The sequence below is a fragment of the Phyllobates terribilis genome, unplaced genomic scaffold (assembly GCF_046119375.1).
Source record: "Phyllobates terribilis strain yellow unplaced genomic scaffold, ASM4611937v1 Scaffold_4__5_contigs__length_816908805, whole genome shotgun sequence".
NCBI lineage: Eukaryota > Metazoa > Chordata > Amphibia > Anura > Dendrobatidae > Phyllobates > Phyllobates terribilis.
The window spans coordinates 115,699,627-115,724,421 of NW_027362764.1; positions in this window are offsets into that span (position 1 = coordinate 115,699,627).

Genomic DNA, 24,795 nt, shown 5'->3' on the forward strand with positions numbered 1-24,795 from the left:
GGTTCCTGCACAATTAGTGACAAATAATTGTCTTTGATAATTGACAGAAACCTGTTTCCTTTCTGAGATCTACAGCTTTCGGTTTCCCAGTCTATATCGGGGTAGTTGAAGTCCCCCATAATAATCACCTCGTTATTTTTTGCTACTTCGTCTATTTGTCTCATTAAAAGACCTGATCACCCGCAGTCATTATCTACCTCCAACTAGATACTTGTTTACGGGGAGTGTGGCACCCATCTGGGGGTCTTTTCAATGTGGTGACTGTTCAATATGCAGCTATATGGAGAGGACCAACATCTTCACAGATAGTGATGGTGGGAAAGTCTTTAAAATTACACACCACATCACGTGTAAATCAGAGATGGTTGTGTACTATATGCGCTGCCCTTGCCCGCTTATATATGTCGGTATGACAACTAGACAGCTTCGGGTGAGGGTATTGGAGCATGCCAGAGACATTAGAAATACATCCACTGCTACTAACTGGGAAAGTCTCAAAACCATTCCTAGACACTTTAGGGCATGTCATGACAGTAACCCCAGACACTTGAAAGTCAAGGGGTATTGACCTTGTCCACCTGGGTGATAGCGGGAGTAATTAATTATAAGACAGAATTATTAAGAAGAGAATGCAAATGGATCGTCTCCCTTAACACCATGGCACCAAAAGGATTGAACAAGAGTTTGAGCTTCAGACCCTTTATCTAGTGTATGTTTTTATAGGATAATTTGTTGTTTTTAATGTGCACATATGTATTTATGTTTTTTATATTAAATCTTTGATATGTCTCATGTTTCTGTGCACAATACTTACCGCTGTGTTGTCTTTCCAATGGCTGACCTTTGGCTGTTCTTTTGGCGCTTGGACTGTCTGCTGTGGGTCCTGTGGTCTTGTGAAGATGTGTCTATTCTGCAACCTGCATGACACCATACAATAACGTACTATGATAATCGCCATGTACATCCAATCTAAACACGGACTGTTATATGAGTATAGTTTACAAGTATGCTGTGGTCAATGTCAATTTCCATTCTTTATGGCACCCTTATGGCAATGCACCTTGAGTTAGTCTGCTCCTACATCTTTACTGCATGGGTAAGGTCATTACTCTTGTATCGTTATGTCCCCTATTGTAGTGATTTTAGTATCAGGACCACGCATGCTTGTGGAATTTATTATATAATGAATTCAAGATGGTTATAACTGTAGCATAGGAGCACTATTATCTGTTTATATTTTATATTTTTTTCCTTGCCATCTATCACATTTCTATTCTTCATGACAAGATATCAGGACATCTTACAGATTTAATGAACACACTTTATGCTGTGTTCATGTGTGTCTGTATACAGTATATATGCATTTTTGATATAGTAAGCTGGCGATAGATATTTAGAATATTCCAGATAAACATTTTTAATATGGAGTTGTTTCTAAGGGCCACATTAGTTGGCATCCTCCTCAGTGATGGTGATAATTTAGGTACAAGTCAGAATAATTCCTTCCATCTTTATACAGGGGCCTTTAATAGTTATGTGTAGACCTTATGTTGGCCCTTTAGGTACTGCTCCTAAATACCTTTCATTATTGGTCTATGTATATCTGGATTACCCCCTCGTACCATAGTAACTTTGCCCATTGCAGATCAGTCCTTATACACTATGTTCCATACGATACTCTGTCTTATTCTTACCTTCAGCCTTCCTGTCAGCGAGCACCACTCATGCGCTGCCTCGGGCTTTGTGGTGCGGCGTTCTGGATATGTCAGGCGGCATATCTCAGGGTCCTGGCATGGCGGCAACATTTTGGGGTCTCAGGTGTGGTTCATTTACAAATGAGACATATTATATATACACCAATCACTAGATCGTTATACACTTACCTCCTGACGAAACCGCAGGGAGCGGTGAAACGCGTTGAGGTGCGGAGGTCCTAGGCAGCCCCATTTACATATCATGTGGTTTACCATGGCTTCAGGTAATGGTGAATTTATCTATATTTATAAAAGACATTTACTTCATATTATGTCTTTCATATGATTCTTTACAACTGTATACGGGCTAGGCTTATAATTTCAACCATTATAGCCTGAGCACTTGGATCCATATGCACTATATTTTTGCATGTTATCGGTAGATGCCAAATATACTAATTAGAGATATAAGCACTGGTATGATGGTTCGCTTTTTGGATCATATACTCCTTCATGATTCTCTGTAGGTTACATGCATAGCTTTTGATGGGATCCCCATTATTATATTTGAGGACCATTGTGTCTATTCCTGAAGTTACATCCGGTACCTGAGGGAAAGACTGTAACCTTTTGTGTCCTATCCCACATGCTCCACTGTAATGACTGTGAACTGTTTAGCAAAAGTTTGACTAATGAAAAGCACTTGGTGTCCCCTGGATTGTGTGCGGCAGTTCCGGAAGATGGAAGTCTGGAATCAGTAGAGGCCTATGGCCCACAAGTGAGTGTGATGCACCCCACACCTTACAGTACCCTGAGGATGGGACACGATTTTCCTGTAGGGTTGCCAGAGTGTGCAGGAGCTGTAGCTTGCCCACGTCTACCCCACTCGGGCACCTTACATTTGGCGTAGTCGTCAGAATAGATCCATGCATCAATCAAGCTTGAAAGTTGCGGGGAAGGGTCCAGTCGAAACAAAGATGGTGCTGAACACTCATGACAAGATGGCGATGAGCGGCGCGAAATGGCAAGATGCACCTGCCCATCGTGGAGTACCCAAAGAGAAAGTGCGGGAAAGTCCGTCCAGCCCAAGGGGGGACTTGTCCAGAGAGGCTATGTGTGACAACTCAGCCGCCCTATGGATAGCAGGGGCGTGTTGGGCTGTCAGTGTAGTATTTGGGGGTTTCCTTCAGGTGTTTTCCTTTCTGGATAATTGCCAGCCAATGTTAGGTCATTGTCAATTGTAGCTTTGCTCAAGAGGTGTGGGTTTGCTCTGTTTTCCTAGTCTGGTTTTCTGATCTTTGCTGCTCTACCTTCGATTTGCCTTGACTATCCGTTTGCCTAGCCCTTTTGTCGTGATCCGTTATCTTCGTGGAATTCTGACGTTGGACCATTTCCTGTCTATGATATACCCTCCTGGCATTTGACCTCGGACCTCGTGACTACCCAGCCTCATGGCTTGTCCGTGAATAGCGAGTAGCGTCACACATGCTATGCCTTTCATGTGTCATCTGTTACGTTACATGACTTATATTACCCCAACGAGTGACAAATTTATTAGATTATTCAAAGTCTGTAGCCTGTGAGCTAGTCATATATAATGAAGAACTACTACACTGGTAAATTGTGCATAACAGGAACGTAAGCAAGCTTTCATCAAGAGAGGATTGCAGGTAGTTTTATGCATCATGCACACACACACAAAACACTTGTTAGGTTCAGTCATTACAAAGTTAAAAAGTAATCTCAATATAGCCTGTATATGGACAATGTTAGTGTGCTGTATGTTGCCATATAGTGCACATGAATAAAACTGTCATACTGTATTAATAAATAATGGCATTATACAGTATTCAGATAACACTTCCAAATAATGAAAGCGCGACTGTCTCTTTAGTCAGCATTTTCAGTGTGCCCCATTAATAGTGCTGCCTGTAAACAACAGGCGGCACTATTATAGCAGCAGAGTGGCTACTATATACACTAATGCCAGCGGAGTGTAGTCCTGTTATTTGTGGTGGCATCGATCAATGAACGGGCTAGTGGATATTATAGTCTATAGATGAAATGGGATTTTTGCATACAGCTCTGTATTTTCTGAAAGTTCAGATATACAATGTCAATCAAAGTGTAAATATCTATTCAATAAGTGGCCATAGCGGCAGCTCTTGCAAAACCTGCTCTGTGCAAGCCTGGCTGAGACATAGAAGGAGGAATCTTGACCCCTTGCCTTCCTTTTCCCCTACATGTACTTCTCTGGTTGACTAAACTGCACAATAGTAAATAACTTTGATGTTATAAGATGTGTTTTCAGATCTGTTATTTGGGGCGATTGATTTGTTACATTATGATTAGTTTTAGGATATGTGCACACAACATCTTTTCCAGGCGGAATCCACCTGACAAAGCGCTGCAAAAAATTAACATAATGCACAGCAATGTAAAAGCGACATTGCTGTGCACATATTCAGTTTTATGTCATATATTTTAACTGCTTCAGGGTTTGGAAACCGTAAAACGGTTAAAAAAGCAGCACGTTCATTTTTTTGTGTGTCTTCGTTTGGAAGCCGTTCACTATTCATAGTTGACAGTTTGCTGAAAAGACGATGACAGTGGAGCTGCTGCAAAAATCGAAGGTGAAGCCGGTTCAGAAAAAAGACAGCAGGCTTTTACATGAAGCATCTTCGCCCAGGAAAACCTTCACTGTTTCGCCATTAGAATAAAGGTGTTGTGTGCATATATACTTCGGGTAATACCAAACAGAGCTGCCATGTCTCACAAAGTCAAGTGATTGTTTTAAAAGCAATTTAAAAAAAGCTACAACAGCTTGTCGCCATTGCGGTTTTCAGGTGTGATGTGGCCACACTTCAATCTAGTGGCCATTTCGTTTGTCCTTACCCTACTGGCCCCCATACACATAAGACTGTCACCGACATCTGCATTAGGCCATGGCACCACTATCAGTATTCGGTCAGTATTTTTTTCAGGAGTGGGAGCCAAAACCAGGTGAGGAACAATCAGAGAAAAGGTATAATAGAAAGAAGTCACCGATTCTGCATTTATCACCCACTCCTGGTTTTGGCTCCCACTCCTGAGAAAAAATACTGACCGAATACTGACCAAATACTGATAGTGGGGCCGTGGCCTTACGTGTATGGTGGCCTTCTGACTCTCCCTGACTGATGATGGCAGGAGAGAGAACGATACAACTTTTTGGATGTTGGATTCTTTTGTTCTTCCCGAGATAAGAAGCCATGAGAAGAGTCCGGCAGCGCCAATTCTGTGATGGGGGAGTAAAGAGAAATAGCTGTTAGTTGAACGATTGTCCTGCTGACAGCTATCTAATGGCTACGGGGGCCTGTTTACTGCCCAAACAAGTGATTAGCCAAAAGTAACACAGCATGGATTTCTATCTACCGGTATATTCCAGGGCTGCTTTTATTTTGGACCTTTGTCCAAAAGCAACAAAAATGTGTTTGTTCCCAGGACTTTGTGGAGAATTGAGAACATTCCAGTCTGTTAGTTAAGCAATTCATGTCATAATCAATAGCAGCAAACTGCTGATATAGCTACCCATGGGGATAATTGCCTGTGTTCCCTGGTCACAAGGTAGGAGCTGTCAGAGCTGCATTGTGCAAGATCACTAGTAAGGTCAGTATTTTTCTGTTTCACTAAACTGCTGTGGAGTCAATGGATTCTACAGTCAGGGATTCTTTTATTTATTTATGTTTTAAGCTCCTATGTTTTTTTTTATTCCAGCGCTGAAGGGGTGCTATTAATCTTAGCTCCCTGACCCTAGTATTATACAGCTGCCTTCTTCAACTGTTCCCAGCAACGCTCCACTCGCGCGCTACCATCTTGTGACCGGAACTTCTGACCATAAGTTGAAGATAACGGTCCCAAGTTCTCAGTGTAAGGCCTCTTTCACACTTCCTGATATTTCCAGTACTGGAAAAAACAGTACTGGATATATCAGTGTCCGTGTGTCTGTGTGTCCATGTGTGGCATATGTGTGGCAACCGTGTGCCGCATCTGTATCACATGTATCGGCACTGTTTCCTGGCGTCGGGTGCTGGAGGTAATCCTCATCACTGTCCCCTGCTCACGCTGAGATCAGTGTCAGCAGGGGACAATGTTGAGAGTTGTAATCAGCCCCCACTGTCTACAACAAGTGTAAAATTAAGAAAAAAAACCAATGTCCCTCACCTGTCCGAAGTTGAAAGAATGCCTAGTGTCTCATTCCGTAATCCATCTGTGTGATATTTGCTCATCAACATAAGCGGTGACTTGAGGCAGTCTCTCACGTTGAAGAGCAAAGGAGAATGTCTCGATGCAGTGAGAGAGGACCCCCGACCTGCGGTGTACTCACTGAGGTGAACATTTGCACAGACCCATTCATTAGAATGGGTCTGTGCACATTCATTCTTTCATTCATTCATTAGAATGGGTCTGTGCACATTCATTCATTAGAATGGGTCTACATATGTAAGTGTCTCCAGTACGTGTGAAAACTGTCACCACACGTACTGGACACACTGATGTGTGAAAGAGGCCTAAGTCTTTGTGATCCTTGTTCTTGCTCTCCTAGGATTACAATGCATTGAATTGTGACTTTCGGCTCATCCAGTAAACACTGGAGCGATCCGGCAGGTCACTAACTGCTGGAGACTAACCGGACCGGTGCCAATAAAAGATGATGATAGCAGCTGGTAAATATAAGACTAGGGACAGCAAACTTAGATTAATAGCACCACTCCAGCGCTGCATTAAAAAAAAAGCTTGAGTGGTGCTTTTAAGAAAACTGCTTTTTATAAGGCAAATAAAGTGCTAATATTAAAAAAAAATGTCAAAAATGAATTAGTAGTTTATAGACTTACAGTGCCATACAGGGAGGAAACCCAAACATGGAGAGAACATACAAACTCCTTGCAGATTTTGTCCTTGGTAGGATTTGAAACCAAGACCCCATCGCTGCAAGACTACAGTGCTAACCACTGAGCCACATTACTTTGCATTACTACACTAATCATTGTGCAAAATGTTATGTACAGTGCCCTTATAGTGTGCTTCATTAGTCTATGTGGTCTTTGCATTAAAGCGCACCTGTCAGCAGGGTTGTGCTTAGTAAACCACATACACTGTCAGGTGGGTGCCATTACATTGAGTAAAATGATACCTTTATTGATGAAATCCTTCCAGTGATTCTTTTATAATCTTTATTTTCAGTTCTGCCATAATGATATGCTTGTGCTCTGGCCCGGGACTTTAGGGAGGGGCTGTAACTGGTGCTCACATTATGTATGTCTATATCTGGCTTCTGACAGGTCACTGTGCTTTCAGTGATCTGCCTACTATTTTAAATTTTGCTTTTGTAATTTCTCTGCCAATGTGAAATTTACATGTCCGAAAATGGCCGCCGATGCCCGCGCATGTGCAGTAGCATCTTTCGGTTGCCGAGAGATGCTACTGCGCATGCGCGGGCGCCATTTTGCTTTTGGAAAAAGAATTTGGGTGCAGCAATATGGCGCCGTGCTTGCTCAGTAACATCTCTTGGCAATCGAGAAATGCTACTGCGTAAGCGCGGGTGGCGTGGGCCATATTGCTGCAGGCAAATTTCTTTTTCCTCTAGCAAATGGTAGGCAGGTGACTGAAAGCACAGTGACCTGTCAGAGGCCAGAGATAGACATTCATAATGAGAGCACCAGCTACAGCTCCTTCCTAAAGTCCCGCCCCACATGCATATTATTATGGCAGAACTGAAAATAAAGATTATAAAAGAACCTCTGGACGGATTTCATCATCAAAGGTATCATTTTACTCAGTGTAATGGTGCCCACCTGACAGTGTATGTGGTTTACTAAGCACAATCCTGCTGACACGTGCGCTTTAAAGGATTTTTTTTTCAGTTATGTATTGCATTGTACAGTGAGAGCATAATTGTTGTTGCACTGTGGACTAGAATCTATTATGTTCACCTTTTTTCTTATCTGAAATCTGTTACCAGTTTTTTTCTATCCCATCTGAGAGCAGCCTAATGTAGAGACAGAGATCCTAATTCCAGTAATATGTAATTTACCGAGCTGCTTGCTATCATTTTGATAAATTCCCTGTTTTTCTTGATATGTACAGTGTACACAGGAAGCTGCCACAGTGGTGATGTAAGGAGATAGACAAGTGAAAAGACGTACACAGCTAATGCCTAACGGAGTGGCTGCAAGCAAACACTGCTATCTGCTGGTCAAAGATGATAGAGAAAGTAAAATCAGAAAGAATTGCATTAGTAATAACTCAAGAGTGAGGTGCATGTTCCCTCGGGGAAGAGATTGGAGGAGACACCAAGTAAAGTGATAGCTGTGGCGCAGTTAGTAATTATAAAAGGTCCAGGAAGGCCAAGAAGGGGGAAGAGTTGGCACTCGAACCTGTAGCAGGACGGACATGCAGTACAGTGAGCTTACTTATAGCCTCCATTAAAAGAGACCAGATCCAAGTAAAGGAGTCGAGAGACCAGATCTGAGTAAAGGATTTGAGAGACCAGATCTGAGTAAAGGAGTTGAGAGACCAGACCCGGGTAAAGGAGTTGAGAGACCAGATCCGAGTAAAGGAGTTGAGAGACCAGATCTAGGTAAAGGAGTCGGGAGACCAGATGCGGGTAAAGAAGTCAAGAGACCAGAACCTGAATAATGGAGCTGAGAGAGACCGTAATCAGGAGACCTGAGCCGAATGAGCAGAACCAGGGCACAGAGAGAGACAACTAGACTACTGCAGAGGGACGTTCATGTGAGCTGTCGCTTCAAATGTAGTGCGGTACAAAGTGGGTACGGGCTGCGCCTCAGGGAACGAAGGTGACCAGTGTGATGAGAGTACCGAGAAACATCAATTCCCGTGAGGGACTGTGTGAAGTTTAGTGTTGCCTAGAGATTAATGACGGTGACGGGCCCAGTAAAAGTGACGCCCTTTATTTGGGGTATAAGGACTAAGACATCACTGACGATAACAGTTATTTAATGTAATAATAGAACAATAGTGTATAAATAGCATTGTGTCAATATCCCGTTCATTTGAATTACTGTATTCTTCTTGTAACATAGCTTGTTTAATTTTCACTGTTTGCGCCATCCCATGATATTGTGCTGAAGGCAACCCTTTAATTGTGTTAATCTAATAAATAGTTGTTGGTTTAAGTATCACTGTCTTCTCATTGTCTGCACTGTTGTATCCGCGTACCTGTTAACAGTGGGGGCTTGGTTTTATCAAGCTCATGATTATGCTTGACTAGTCTTCTAATGATTATCACCTGCGGATCAAACATGGATTTTATCAAAACTACAGCAAGCAGCCCAGTAATTGATGCATGATTGTAATCAGTGTCTCTGTTTCTACTTTAGGCTGCTCTCAGATTAAGCGGCCAAAAACTGGTGTCAGATTTCTTTGATGGACTCACTTGGATGTCTCTACATGTTACCTTTGGGGTACCTAGCATGTTGACATATGGCAGATATTATACTATTTTCACCTTTGATGTGTGGTATTGGAGTTTCTTTTGCCTTCGTAGTGCAGGATCTTTTCGTTGTGAGAACACTACATGATTTTGGTCCTTCACTAATGTCTGGTATCTTCACGTGACACATTTATTAATTTTTCCCTTTACATAGAATTGTTATCGATTACCATATTTTTCGGACTATAAAACACACTTTTTTCCTCAAAATTTTGGAGGAAAGTGGGGGGGTGCATCTTATAGTCCGAATGTATATGGCTGTATATGGTGGCTGTGGGTGGTGGGGGAGCGGCAGTGGCGGAGGAGCGAGCACAGGAGGCAGGAGCCGCCTGCTGCAGCCTACACTAAAGAAAATGAATATTCACTGCTCCCCACGCCCATGTGCATGAATATACATTTTCCTTAATAACGCTCACACTGTACCCACAGCGCGGCTCCACTCCCATGGGATGTAGTGAATATTTGTGACGCCCAGCTGCGCTTGGTATCACAGATCCTAGAAGGGTGTATTGATGGATTCCTCCACAAGAGGCCCCCATAACCATTCACACATCTCCACCTTCCACCTCAGACCACCAGATGGAGCCCGCTAGGGATAGATAAATAGGGAAGGTGGAGCCAGGCAGCAGTTAGTCAGAGTTGTGAGTCTAGTTGAGTCTGGTGTAGCAGTGAGTCCAGTGCAGTCTGAGAAGAGTAACCTCAGAGGACAAAAGCCTGTTCCAGCTCCTGCAATTGCCATCCTGCAGTGGAGCTTATCCAGATCAAGACTCCGCGTAGCTCAGAGAGGTGAGCTTTAGGTGTGCCGGCGCCATAAGATCGGTGAAGCGCGGCAAGCTGCTGTTAGTGTGAGTAGCCTAGTGAGGGCCCGAGTAGGCTGAAGGCGAGTGGAGAGTTAGTACATAGGGGGCAGAGGAGCTTAACTTGCTCACCCCGAAGAATTTACCGGACACCGGGTCCGAAGTTTACTGGGATCTCTATGACCCAGTAAGATATAACCGGAATCCCTGGAGAACTACAAGTCCCAGGATCGCTAAAGTGCTGATACGTAACAGAACCAGGAGACACATAGGCCAGCAGCTAAGGAGCGTGTACTCCAAGAAAAGGCCCTACCACAAGGTCAGCCAGTGCAGGACAGAGACAAAGTTAGGCCTAGCTCCAGGCAGGTCAGAAACTTACTACGCAGAAGCAAGAAGCAGGAGGCCCAAAGCCCGCTCATTGGGGAGGTTCCTGACATACACCCTTCACCCTACAGTGCTCCGGGACGTGCCTGAATTTCCATCAGTAAAAGGTACTGAAGTGACTATCGTGTCTGTCCCCGTTCTTGCTCTGACCCGGCTGGGTCTCATCTGTCCTGCATTCCCCATCATACACTGCCCTGAGGCCTAGCTCCACCTGTGGGGAGCTATACCATCGAGCTGCCTTATCACCAGCCTCAGTGGACTGCGCAGCACTGGTGATCCTCACCAGAAGCCACAGGTGGCGTCACGAACTTGTATAACATAAACAACTATTAACCCTTTTAAGGAGCGACCCCAGGGTACGGGCCCGGGAGCCGACCACCGCGACATCCCTAAGGCTAAAGGCCCGGGTACCGAGTCATCCCCATTCCCCTGGGCTAGTCATATTCATGCACTGTAATAGCGGGCACACAGACCGCCATCCGCTGCAGGAGCCGTGCTGCGGTACAGTGTGAGCGCTATTAGGGAGAATGAATGGTCACTGCTCCCCACGCACACAGTCCCAGTGTGGGGAGCAGTGAGTCTTCCGGCACAGCATCTCACAGTGTGAGGGCGCATGGCAGAATTGTGGGACATTACCCCTATACCAGTATCAGCAGCAGACCCCCTCCCCCTTAATAGTGCATCATGACCACATTTTTTGGTTACATTTTTTTTTCTATTTTCCTCCTCTAAAACCTAGGTGCGTCTTATAGTCCAGTACGTCTTATAGTCCGAAAAATATAGTAATTGTTTTGATACAAATAAACATACTATGTTATTCACCTTATCCATCTGTTACTTTTTGCCTATTCTATAAATCATGGTATTGAACCATTAAGTTTTTAGTAGAATTGTATGGCATGAGGGGTCGATCAATAATATGTACAGGAGTGCATTATTTTATTTTGTAGGTAAATGATCACTATATAGTCACTTTTAGTTGGTTATATCGGTCTTGTATAGTGGTTCTTATTAACTTACAGCACGGAGATGTTACTTAGTGGCTATTTAGCAATGTCAACGTCATGGTGTTGCGATATTAGTTTGACACTTAAATGGTGGCATCACTGATAATATTGACCACAGGTTATATTTAACCACATTAAGGCTGTAATATTTGGTCCCTATAGTGGTATAATTAGATAAATATTGGTATAGAAATATTTTTTTGTGCGTTGTGTTTTATGCAGTATTAAAAGCATGTGTTCATAATAAAAAGAAACCTGCTCCCAGTTTGTGGTTCCATCAGATCTCACCTTGTGGACTGAATTTCTAAATGGAGTACATTTCAACATGGCTTTACCTTAGGGGTTTACTACCTGTGTGCGGATAGACCAGATGGTTTGACCACCACAAATATTAATATTATTTATATAATATTTTGTCACGTAAGCTTATATTATTATACAAGTACTGTATGGTGCTATTAATTACACAATGTATAACACTGTTACAAAGGAACATTACAGTACATTGTTTTTTTTATTTTTGCTGCTCTTTTGGCCAATGTATGGCACTGCTGGGCACAAGACTATAATAATAATAATAATAATAATAATACTACTAATAATAATAATAATCTACAATAATCTTAAGACTATGCTTACAATTAGGCACTACCTTTTTATTGCTATTTGTACACTATAATACTGCATTGCAACATTACAATCTATGATCTTTGCTTTTACATGTTTAGAACTCTGCAGTTTACTTCCTTTAGCCATAAGATGGCAGACTGGTTCCAGCAGTTGTTCACTAACATGAGATATTTCCGTATATAGTTATAAAGTGTATAACAATATACGCTGGAAAAAATATGTTTACTCTTGAATATGGCGTGACTTTCTCTATTTTTCCAATAGTAATCATAAGAGGAGTAATTCATTAACAATCAGTATTTTATCTTTATTGCTTGTAGAGGCTAATGGGGTTGATGTTAAAGGGCATCCGAGGCCAGGCCTTTACTATAAGTTATTATTATTATTTATTATTATAGCGCCATTAATTCCATGGCGCTTGACAAGTTTAAAAGGGGTGTACATAGCAAACAACAAGTACAATAATTTGAACAAAAACGAGTCAGTGACTGGTACAGGAGGAGAGAAGACCCTGCCCGCGAGGGCTCACAATCTACAAGTTATTTGCCTTTTTGACTATATGCAAAAAATATACAAAAACATAGCAGAGCTCTCCCAAAAAGGAGTAATCTTATCTTTTATACTGTTCAGGCTGCAGTCACATATTCGTTTGACATGTCCGCGTGCTGTCTGTTTTTTTATTCAGACATCACACTGATGCATAGAGTTTCATTGATCCATACACACCTCAGTTTTTAAAGAGAACCTGACAGATAATACATACTGCCCAGTCCATCGGCAGCATGTATCAGGCACTGGCTGGATGATATCAGCCAGGTATGTTTGATTCTGAAATGCTGCGGTGTTTCAGAAAAAAAATACTGTAATAGTCACTGGGGACTGAGACTGTGCTATAGACCAGTCGGGCAGTCTGCTCCCCGACAGCTTCTCCCCGTTCACTGCCCTGGATTGACAGGTCTCTGCCTATGTGAGTTTATAGGCAGAGACCTGTCATTTATTGGTCGCAGGTGGAGAGAAGCCATCGGGGACCCAACTATCCAACAAATCTACAGCGCAGTCTCAGTCCCCAAGTCAAACATACCTGGCTGAGATCTTAGAGCCAGTGCCTGATACATGCTGCCTACGGATTGGGCAGCATCTATCATCTGTCAGGTTCTCTTTAAAAACTGATCGTTTTTCTTGTCCAGGAGACTCAGAGAACGTCCTATTCTCATCCGTTTTGTGAATTAGACTCAACCATTTACAGGGCTTTTCTGAGAATTTGAATAAAATAAATAAAATACATTCAAATATTATAAAGTTTACTAAATATCTTTAGCAAAAATTTAGCAAAAAGGTCATCTTTATTTAGTGACCTGTCAGGGTTTTAAATATGTCAGTTCCCATAGCAGTTTACCAGCCATCCCAACTATGACATAGTAAGACGAGCTACGTAAAGATGTCTGCTCCCGACAGACATCGGGCGAGTGTATCGTGTCCAGTCAGGTATCCTGAACACGTACTCCTCTGTTCACTGAACCTGACAAGACAAGCGGAGGAGCAGAGCGACTAAAGCAGAAGATAACCTCCCTTTGCCTGACTAAGAACATTTATCTCAGTCATTCTGACAGGATTATAGGAGGACAGGAGGATGGAGCTGCTGGACAAACAATGCAAACTGTCTTCGGTGGGCCCGCGCATTTCTGTTCAGTAAGTGACAGAATTCTCTCAGTATTATAAGTATCCTGAATAAAAATGCGGAAGGTTCTACTTTAATTTTCATTAGTGTTTCATTTGTTGGTAACTGATCCATTGCTAAGATTCAGTGGATAAATAAAAGTTCACACGTTCTAGCAGCTTCAATCTTTAAACCCTTCACGACATTTGACGTAAGTTTACACCATGGTCAGGAAGGGGTTGTTACGGGTGTGTCATGGTTGACAGACAGCCATACGGTGTCCGGCTGTAGAAGATCACTGCATTTGGCCTTACAAACATCTCCTTGATCCTTTTATGATTCCTCTCTTTAGGACCCAGCGGTGATCCTCACCTTGCTTGGGGATTATACCTTTCCATTCAGGACCCTGAGGTATCCTCACCTTTCTGCTGTTAATCAGCACTTCATTGCTGTGTCCTTAAATACACTCAGATTGCTCCTAGAGTTGCTGGTGATGGCGTGTTTTACCTATTCAGGCTTGGGATTCTAGTAGTCGACTAGAATTACCTTGGAGTTCTTTCCTGGATTGTTGCCGTGCTTTCTCCAGCGTCATTTTGCAGCTCAGTGTATTGCCCTGTTTGTTTCCCCTGTGTGTACTTTAGCTTGTAGTGGGGCTGACTTAGTGTTCACCCTCCCGCTCCCTACCTAGGGCCTAGCCGTAGGGTCAGCTAGGGCCAGGTTTCCTGCTCGGCGATAGGTGCAAAACCTATTTAGGCTCTAAAGGGGAGTTAGGGTTCGTTGTTTAGATCTGTTTAGGGGTCTACACTCTCTCTTTCCCTAGTGGAAGCGCTCCTTCCCCTTTTCCTCTTGTTATGTGCTGGGTTCTCTCCATACCTAGCATGACAGGGGTTCATGTGGCACAGAAGTGGTGTCCGCAGTATCACGGCCGGCAGTTCAGCTTAATTGAAAGCCGAGCCCCAACTTTCACCGCTAGGAGTGGTACCCGCACAACCCTGGTCTATTAAATCCCCAAAATTTAGCAGCATTTAAAAGGCAGGGAGAACGAGGGGGCTCCCTCTCCCTTCCGATCGGCTTCTTCTCAACATCATCGCGAGGGTCCAATCATTGCTATGGCAACCCAAGGTCATCATGATGATGACCTCTGCGTCTGCCAGCTACGGTGGCCTGTTTAGACCATGCTAGCACCATGGTCTAAGAGGCTTCTGTCAGTGTAATACTGACAGGTATAATGCATTGCAGTACATGTGACTTGCATAGCATTACACCAGTGATCAAATTAATAAAGGATAAAGTCTAGTGTTGAGCGAACATGCTCGACACTGCTCGGAACTCGCCCGAGCATCACGCTACTCGGGATGTTCGGCGAGCACCGAGCATTTCCGGGTTACTCGGGCGGGAGCTCGGGTCTCCGCCCTGCATGTTTGGCGCTCTTTACAGAGCTAATGAACATGCAGGGATTGCCAGCCAGTCACTGTAATGCCGCAGCCATGTTGGTTGTGGGCATTACATTGATTGGCTGGCCGCACAGCGTCACCTCGAGTATTTAAAACCGAGCGCCGCCATCTTGGACACAGACGGCAGGGATCAGACAGTGTAGGGACAGCGCTGCTGATTTAGGGAGAGATATATACTGCAAAATAGTTAGTGTAGGATCTGTAAAGGCTGCCAGATCAAACAAACGTCCTTCTCAGGACTAATATCCATCCCAGATATCAGGCAGGCAGGCAGGCAGGCAGGCTGTATAGGAGACGCAGTGGTTATACCAGCAAATGCTGCATTACAGTCCTGTGTGCTCCTGTTGCTGAATTTGCTGGACTTAGCTCCAGGTCTCGGGGCCAGGAAAAATCCTTTTTTTTTATCTAAATCTTTATTTTTTTTCCTCCTTCACACTGTACAAATACCCATCTTATTAACCTCTTGGTGTAGGCCCCCCACCCCCCCAAAAAAAGTGTGTCTGTGACAGTTCAGACACAAATATATATTTTTTAAAAGAGTTTGGTGTTGGCCAGAGAAATAGAAATGTGGTTTTGCAGTTCCACGGTTCAAACCTCTGTATTGTCCACTTTTGGGCCATTTTTGCCTAAAAAAAACAGTTTGAGTGTGTCGCTCACTGTTCAGCGGCAAATATATCTATTTTAAAAAGTCTGGTATACACCAGTAAATTATAACTGTGGTTTTGCTGTTCCACGATAAAAAATCTCTATTATCCAGCTTTTGGTATTTTTTCCATAAAGAAAAACAGTAATAGTGTCTCCTGATTGTTCAGACACCAATATATCTGTTTAAAATAGTCTGGTGTAGGCCCGAGAAATAGAACTGTGGTTTTGCAGTTCCACGGTAAAAAATCTCTATTATCCAGCTTTTGGTATTTTTTCCGTAAAGAAAAACAGTAATAGTGTCTCCTGATTGTTCAGACACAAATATATCTGTTTAAAAGAGTCTGGTATACACCAGTAAATTATAACTGTGGTTTTGCCGTTCCACAGTGAAAAATCTCTATTATCCTGCTTTTGGCATTTTTTGCCGTAAAAAAAACAGTAATAGTGTCTCCTGATTGTTCAGACACAAATATATCTGTTGAAAATAGTCTGGTGTAGGCCCGAGAAATAGAAGTGTGGTTTTGCAGTTCCACGGGTCAAATCTCTGTATTATCCTGCTTTTGGCATTTTTTGCCGTAAAGAAAAACAGTAATAGTGTCTCCTGATTGTTCAGACACAAATACATCTGTTTAAAAGAGTCTGGTATACACCAGTAAATTATAACTGTGGTTTTGCCGTCCCACAGTAAAAAATCTCTATTATCCAGATTTTGGTATTTTTTCCGTAAAGAAAAACAGTAATAGTGTCTCCTGATTGTTCAGACACTAATATATCTGTTTAAATGAGTCTGGTATACACCAGTAAATTATAACTGTGGTTTTGCCGTTTCACGGCAAAAATATCTATTATCCTGCTTTTGGTATTTTGTGCAGTAAAAAAAAAATTTAATGGTGTCTCCCTGATTGTTCAGACACAAATATATTTGTTGAAAATAGTTTGGTGTAGGCCAGAGAAATAGAAGTGTGGTTTTGCTGTTCCACGGTTCAAACCTCTGTATTATCCACTTTTGGGCCATTTTTGCCTAAAAAAAACAGTTTGAGTGTGTCTCTCACTGTTCAGCCGCAAATATATCTATTTAAAATTGTCTGGCATACCCCAGTAAACAATAACTGTGGTTTTGCCATTCCACGGTAAAAAAATCTCTATTATTCAGCTTTTGGTATTTTTTCCGTAAAGAAAAACAGTAATAGTTTCTCCCTGATTGTTCAGATTGTTTAAAAGAGTCGGTTGTAGGTCAGAGAAATAGAACTGTGGTTTTCCTCTTCCACAGTTCTAATCTACTTTCTATTACCCCTTTTCCATTGATAGTGCGAGTGTAAGCTATTTTACTTCCTTTACAATGGGCAAGGCGCGTGGCAAGGGACGTGGAACTGGACGTTCTGGTGATCGTGCGTGCAGAGGATGGGGCCGTGGCCGAGGTGAAAATGTGCCACAACCAACAGCCACATCTTCTCACTCCCACTTCTTGACCGAATTACTAGGGAAGCACAGAACAACACCAGTATTGCGAACTGATCAGTGTTAACAGGTTATTAATTGGATAGCATATAATACTTCCAGTTACCTGGGCACCACCACCTCCGGTCTGTCTTCCACACGGTCAAATCTTAGTCGCCGTGAGTCTCAACCGCATACTCCTCCTCACCCTGATGCTCCTTCCTCCCACCATGCCGAGTGTCGTCAGACAGCAACTGATCCCACACTTGGACACTCTGAAGAGCTGTTCACTGGTCCATTTCCAAATTTGTGCCCCTCGCCTGCTCCGCTTGAAGTGGTGGAAGAGGAGATCCCATGTAGCGATGCCCAAATATTTTAACAGCCACGGCCACAGGAAGTCGACGCTGGCAATTTGTCACAAGAGGTGGACGATGACAAGACACATTTGCCAGGAAGTGAGGAGGAGGATCGTGGTGCGCAAGTGGAAGAGGAGGAGGTGGTGGATGATCTAGTAACTGACCCAATGTGGCAGGAGGACATGCAGAGCGAGGCCAGCAGCACACAGGGTGAGGGAGGCAGAGTACCCCAACAGGCAGGAAGAAGCAGTGTGGTGGCCGCACACAGAAGGCAGGCAACAGTTCCCTGTAACACCAACACGAGGGACGTTGCCAGTACAACCGGTAGGTCTTCCAGAGTCTTGAATTTTTTTAAAGACTCTGCTGATAACCCCAAAAAGGCCATTTGTATCACCAGCCATTCCAGCATCAGCAGGGGAGACAAAACTACCAGCCTGACCACCACGAGCATGATCAGGCACATGGCAGCAAAGCACCCGACTTTGTGGGGTGAACCCCAGGGTCCACGACCAGTGTCAGCGGGTGTCACCACTGCTTCTTCCGCTGTTGTGCGTGCAATAGAACCCCCTGTTGTGTGTGCAAGGCAATCCCCTGTCCATACTGCATGAAAAGATGCCCCCTCCTCTCAGTCTTCACTTGTTATGGCAGTTTCTCAATAAACAGCATCAACGTTCACGTCAACGTCCCACCGCAGCGTTCAATTGTCCATATCCCAGACCTTTGAACGAAAGCGGAAATTCGCAGCTAACGCCCCACAGGCCACAGTCCTAAATTTGCACATTTCACGACTGCTTGCGTTGGAAATGCTGCCTTTTAGGCTGGTGGAGACGGAATCCTTCCGCAACCTTATGGCACTGGCCGTCCCTCGGTACTCGGTCCCCAGCCGACACTATTTTACCCGGTGTGCCTTCCCCGCACTACACAAGCACGTATCCCAAAACATCTGCCGTGCCCTCAACAACGCAGTTACTGGGAGAGTCCACCTGACAACGGACACGTGGACAAGTGCTTGTGGCTAGGGACGGTACATCTCCCTGACGGCACACTGGGTAAACATAGTTGAAGCCGGGACCCAGTCGGATCTTGGGACGGAACACATCCTCCCCACACCGAGGATTGCGGGTCCTATGTCAGTCAGAGTTGCCCCCACAGTGTACAGCTACTGCGCATCATCCTCCTCCTCCTCCTCCTCATGTTCAGCCTCCATCTTAGATATCACCACATCAGTTACAAGCTGGAGGCACTGCAGTACTGCCTCCGCCAAGCGGCAACAGGCTGTGCTGAAACTCATAAGCTTAGGTGAGAAACCTCACACTGCTTGTGAGTTGTGGACAGCTGTGAAAGAGCAGTCAGATCTGTGGCTGAACCTACATCCAGGCATGGTCGTGTGTGACAATGGCCATAAGCTGGTGGCGGCTCTGAGGTGAGGCGAGATCACACACGTACCATGCCTGGCTCATGTGCTTAACCTCGTGGTTCAGCGGTTTCTTAAATCGTACCCCGAGTTGCCAGATCTGCTCGTCAAAGTACGCCACCTGTCAGCTCATTTTTGCAAGTCGGCTACAGCTTCCGCCGCCCTTGCTGTGTTGCAGCAGCGTTTGCAGCTTCCGTCACACCGACTGGTGTGTGATATCCCCACACGTTGGAACTCTACCCTCCACATGTTGCAAAGGATTTGTGAGCAGAAGAGAGCAGTTGTGGAGTACCAGCTGCAACAAGGCCGTCGATATTCAGGTCAGACTCCACACATAAGATCTCAGGAGTGGACCTGGATGTCTGACATATGTACCATCTTGACAAACTTTGAGGAGTCCACCAAGATGGTGAGTGACGATGATGCCATCATTAGCGTCAGCATTCCACTTGTCTGTCTTTTGCAACGCTCTCTGCAGAGAATTAAAGAGGAGGCATTGCAGCCAGAGTATGATGAGATGGATCAAGAAGCCGTAGCGGTCGATTACACACAGCCCAGCCTCATCTCATCCCAATGTGCATTGGGGGACAAAGAGGGAGAGGAGGAGGAGGAAGAACAGGAGCTTGTGTCATGCGCTGTAGACGATAGTACCTGTACAACTGTCATACCGTCGGTTCAGCGTGGGTGGCCTGAGGACAGGGGGGAGGAGGAGGAGGAGGAGGAGAGCATGGTCAGTCGTCATCTTGGTGAGGACACGGAAGTCTTGCCCGTTACCAGTCTGGCACGCATGGCTGACTTTATGTTACGCTGCCTTAACCGTGACCCTCGCGTTGTCAAAATGTTGGGTGACAGTCATTACTGGTTGGTGACACTTTTAGACCCCCGCTACAAGGAGAACTTTTACTCTCTTATTCCTGAGGTGGAGAGGTCTACAAAAATGGGGCAGTACCAGAAGGCCCTTGCTGCAGAACTGTTAAAAAAATTCTCATCTGAAAATGCTAGCAGCAGAGGTCACAGTTCATTGCCCAAACAAAGCGTACATGCGAGAGAGACGCAACTCCAATTCAGCAGAGGCAGGGGAACACTGTCAACGTTCTGGGACAGTTTTCTCAGACCCTCCCTTCCGACAGACCCTGAGGCGCGGGGTACTCTCACAAGAAGTGGAAAGTTTCAAAAGATGGTGAGGGAGTACCTTGCCGACTGTACCAGCATCCTCTGTGATTCCTCTGTGCCTTTTAATTATTGGGTATCCAAGCTGGACACTTGGAATGAACTCGCTCTGTATGCCTTGGAGGTCCTGGCCTGCCCTGCCGCTAGCGTGTTATCGGAGCGTGTTTTTAGTGCTGCTGGGGGAATTATAACTGATAAGCGCACTCGCCTGTCAACTGACAATGCTGACAAGCTGACCCTTATCAAAATGAACAAGGGCTGGATTGGGCCAGACTTCTCATCACCACCAAATGACAGCAGAGTATCATAAAGTCAAATCCACTGTGTTATTTCGGGAGGTGTATTCACATGCACCGCTTAACACACACACATGGGTATACGCTTCCTCTTTTCGGCTGTTTTATGTTCTTCTCCTTATCCTCAGCCTCAACCAATACTATACCACCAGGGTGACCATGGTCCGTGTTGCCATTATTGAAAGTTCCTCCATCCTTATTTTTGTCAGCTTTTGCTTGGAAGGCATAAGCAAAAACTGTGGGAGACCCACTCCCCAATAATGGGAATAATATTTTTAAGATGCTGTACTGTATGGCTCTTGTAAGGGGCATTAAAACCGTCTTGTTAAGCTACTGCGACCTCCACCACTTTTCCAAGGGGCATTAAAACTGTCTTGTTAAGCTACTGCGACCTCCACGTCTCTTCCGAGAAGCATTAAAAGCATCTTGTTAAGCTACTGAGACCTCCACGTCTCTTCCAAGGGGCATTAAAACCGTCTTGTTAAGCTACTGTGACCTCCACCACTTTTCCAAGGGGCATTAAAACCATCTTGTTAAGCTACTGCGACCTCCACGTCTCTTCTGAGGGGCATTAAAACCGTCTTGTTAAGCTACTGGGACCTCCACGTCTCTTCCGAAGTGCATTAAAAGCGTCTTGTTAAACCACTCTGAACTCCACAGCTCTTCCAAGGGGCATTGAAATGTTGTTTTTAATTAACTCTAACCTCCACGATTCTTCGAACGGGCATTGCCTTTCCTCCTAATTTTTGGCAGCTTTTGCTTGGAAGGCATAAGCAAAGACTATGGGAGACCCACTCCCCAATAATGGGAATAATGTTTGTAATATGCTGAAGTGCATGGCTCTTGTAAGGGGCATTGCAAGTTCCTCCGTCCTAATTTTTGGCAGCTTTTGCTAGGAAGGCTTAAGCAAATACTATGGGAGACCCACTCCCCAATAATGGGAATAATATTTTTAAGATGCTGTACTGTATGGCTCTTGTAAGGGGCATTAAAACCGTCTTGCTAAGCTACTGCGACCTCCACCACTTTTCCGAGGGGCATTAAAACCGTCTTGTTAAGCTACTGTGGCCTCCACCACTTTTCCAAGGGGCATTATAACCGTCTTGTTAAGGTACTGAGACCTCTACCACTTTTCCAAGGGGCATTAAAACCGTCTTGTTAAGCTACTGCGACCTCCACATCTCTTCCGAAGGGCATTAAAACCGTCTTGTTAAGCTACTGTGACCTCCACCACTTTTCCAAGGGGCATTAAAACCGTCTTGTTAACCCCTTAAACCCCGCGGGTGGTTTGCACGTTAATGACCGGGCCAATATTTACAATTCTGACCACTGTCACTTTATGAGGTAATTACTCTGGAACGCTTCAACGGATCCCCCTGATTCTGAGATTGTTTTTTCGTGACATATTGTACTTCATGATTGTGGAAAAATTTCTTCGATATCACTTGCGTTTATTTGTGAAAAAAACGGAAATTTGGCGAAAATTTTGAAAATTTTGCAATTTTCAAAATTTAAATTTTTAAGCCCTGAAATCAGAGCGATTTGTCACACAAAAGAGTTAATAAATAACATTTCCCACATGTCTACTTTACATCAGCACAATTTTGGAACCAAAATTTTTTTTTGTTAGGGAGCTATAAGGGTTAAAAGTTGACCAGCGATTTCTCATTTTTCCAACAAAATTTACAAAACCATTTTTTTAGGGACCACATGACATTTGAAGTCACTTTGAGAGGTCTTTATGACAGAAAATACCCAAAAGTGACACCATTCTAAAAACTGCACCCCTCAACGTGCTCAAAACCACATTCAAGAACTTTATTAACCCTTCAGGTGCTTCACAGGAATTTTTTGAATGTGGAAGAAAAAAATGAACATTTAACTTTTTTCACAAAAATGTTACTTTAGACCCAATTTTTTTTATTTTCACAGGGGTAACAAGAAAAAATGGACCCCAAAATTTGTTGTGCAATTTCCCCTGGGCACGCAGATACCCAATATTTTGGGAAAAAACACTGTTTGGGCGCACAGCAGGGCTCGGAAGGGAAGGAGCGCCATTTGACTTTTTGATTGTAAAATTTGCTTGAATAATTAGCGGACGCCATGTTGTGTTTGGAGAGCCCATGTGTGCCCAAACTTTGGAGCTCCCCCACAAGTGACCCCATTTTGGAAACTATACCCCCCAAGGCACCTTTCTAGATGCATAGTGAGCACTTGGAACCCCCAGGTGCTTCACAAATTGATTCGTAACAATGAAAAAGTGAAAAAAAAAACACTTTTTCATTTTTATGAATCAATTTGTGAAGCACCTGAGGGTTCCAAGTGCTCACAATGCATCTAGATAGGTGCCTTGGGTGGTCTCGTTTCCAAAATGGGGTCACTTGTGGGGGAGCTCCAATGTTTTGGCACACAGCGGCTCTCCAAACGCAACATGGTGTCGCTAACAATTTGAGCCGATTTTCCGTTAAATTTGTTAGAGGACACCATGTTGCATTTAGAGAGTCCCTGTGTGCCCAAACATTGGAGCTCCCCCACAAGTGACCCCATTTTGGAAACTAGACCCCCCAAGGCACCTATCTAGATGCATAGTGAGCACTTGGAACCCCCAGGTGCTTCACAAATTGATTCGTAACAATGAAAAAGTGAAAAAAAAAACACTTTTTCATTTTTATGAATCAATTTGTGAAGCACCTGAGGGTTCCAAGTGCTCACTATGCATCTGGATAGGTGCCTTGGGTGGTCTAGTTTCCAAAATGGGGTCACTTGTGGGGGAGCTCCAATATTTGGGCACACAGCGGCTCTCTAAATGCAACATGGTGTCCGCTAACAAATTTAACGCAAAATTGGCTCAAATTGTTAGCGACACCATGTTGCATTTAGAGAGTCCCTGTGTGCCCAATCATTGGAGCTCCCCCACAAGTGACCCCATTTTGGAAACTAGACCCCCCAAGGCACCTATCTAGATGCATAGTGAGCACTTGGAACCCCCAGATGCTTCACAAATTGATTCGTAACAATGAAAAAGTGAAAAAAAAAACACTTTTTCATTTTTATGAATCAATTTGTGAAGCACCTGAGGGTTCCAAGTGCTCACAATGCATCTCGATAGGTGCCTTGGGGGGTCTAGTTTCCAAAATGGGGTCACTTGTGGGGGAGCTCCAATGTTTGGGCACACAGCGGCTCTCCAAATGCAACATGGTGTCGCTAACAATTTGAGCCGATTTTCCATTAAATTTGTTAGAGGACACCATGTTGCATTTAGAGAGTCCCTGTGTGCCCAATCATTGGAGCTCCCCCACAAGTGACCCCATTTTGGAAACTAGACCCCCCAAGGCACCTATCTAGATGCATAGTGAGCACTTGGAACCCCCAGATGCTTCACAAATTGATTCGTAACAATGAAAAAGTGAAAAAAAAAACACTTTTTCATTTTTATGAATCAATTTGTGAAGCACCTGAGGGTTCCAAGTGCTCACAATGCATCTAGATAGGTGCCTTGGGGGGTCTAGTTTCCAAAATGGGGTCACTTGTGGGGGAGCTCCAATGTTTGGGCATACAGCGGCTCTCCAAACGCAACATGGTGTCGCTAACAATTTGAGCCGATTTTCCGTTAAATTTGTTAGAGGACACCATGTTGCATTTAGAGAGTCTCTGTGTGCCCAATCATTGGAGCTCCCCCACAAGTGACCCCATTTTGGAAACTAGACCCCCCAAGGCACCTATCTAGATGCATAGTGAGCACTTGGAACCCCCAGGTGCTTCACAAATTGATTCGTAACAATGAAAAAGTGAAAAAAAAAACACTTTTTCATTTTTATGAATCAATTTGTGAAGCACCTGAGGGTTCCAAGTGCTCACAATGCATCTAGATAGGTTCCTTGGGGGGTCTAGTTTCCAAAATGGGGTCACTTGTGGGGGAGCTCCAATGTTTGGGCACACAGCGGCTCTCTAAATGCAACATGGTGTCCGCTAACAATTTGAGCCGATTTTGCGTTAAATTTGTTAGCGGACACCATGTTGCATTTAGAGAGCCGCTGTGTGCCCAAATATTGGAGCTCCCCCACAAGTGACCCCATTTTGGAAACGAGACCACCCAAGGCACCTATCTAGATGCATAGTGAGCACTTGGAACCCTCAGGTGCTGCACAAATTGATTCATAAAAATGAAAAAGTGTTTTTTTTTTCACTTTTTCATTGTTACGAATCAATTTGTGAAGCACCTGGGGGTTCCAAGTGCTCACTATGCATCTAGATAGATGCCTTGGGGGGTCTAGTTTTCAAAATTGGGTCACTTGTGGGGGAGCTCCAATGTTTGGGCACACAGGGACTCTCTAAATGCAACATGGTGTCCTCTAACAA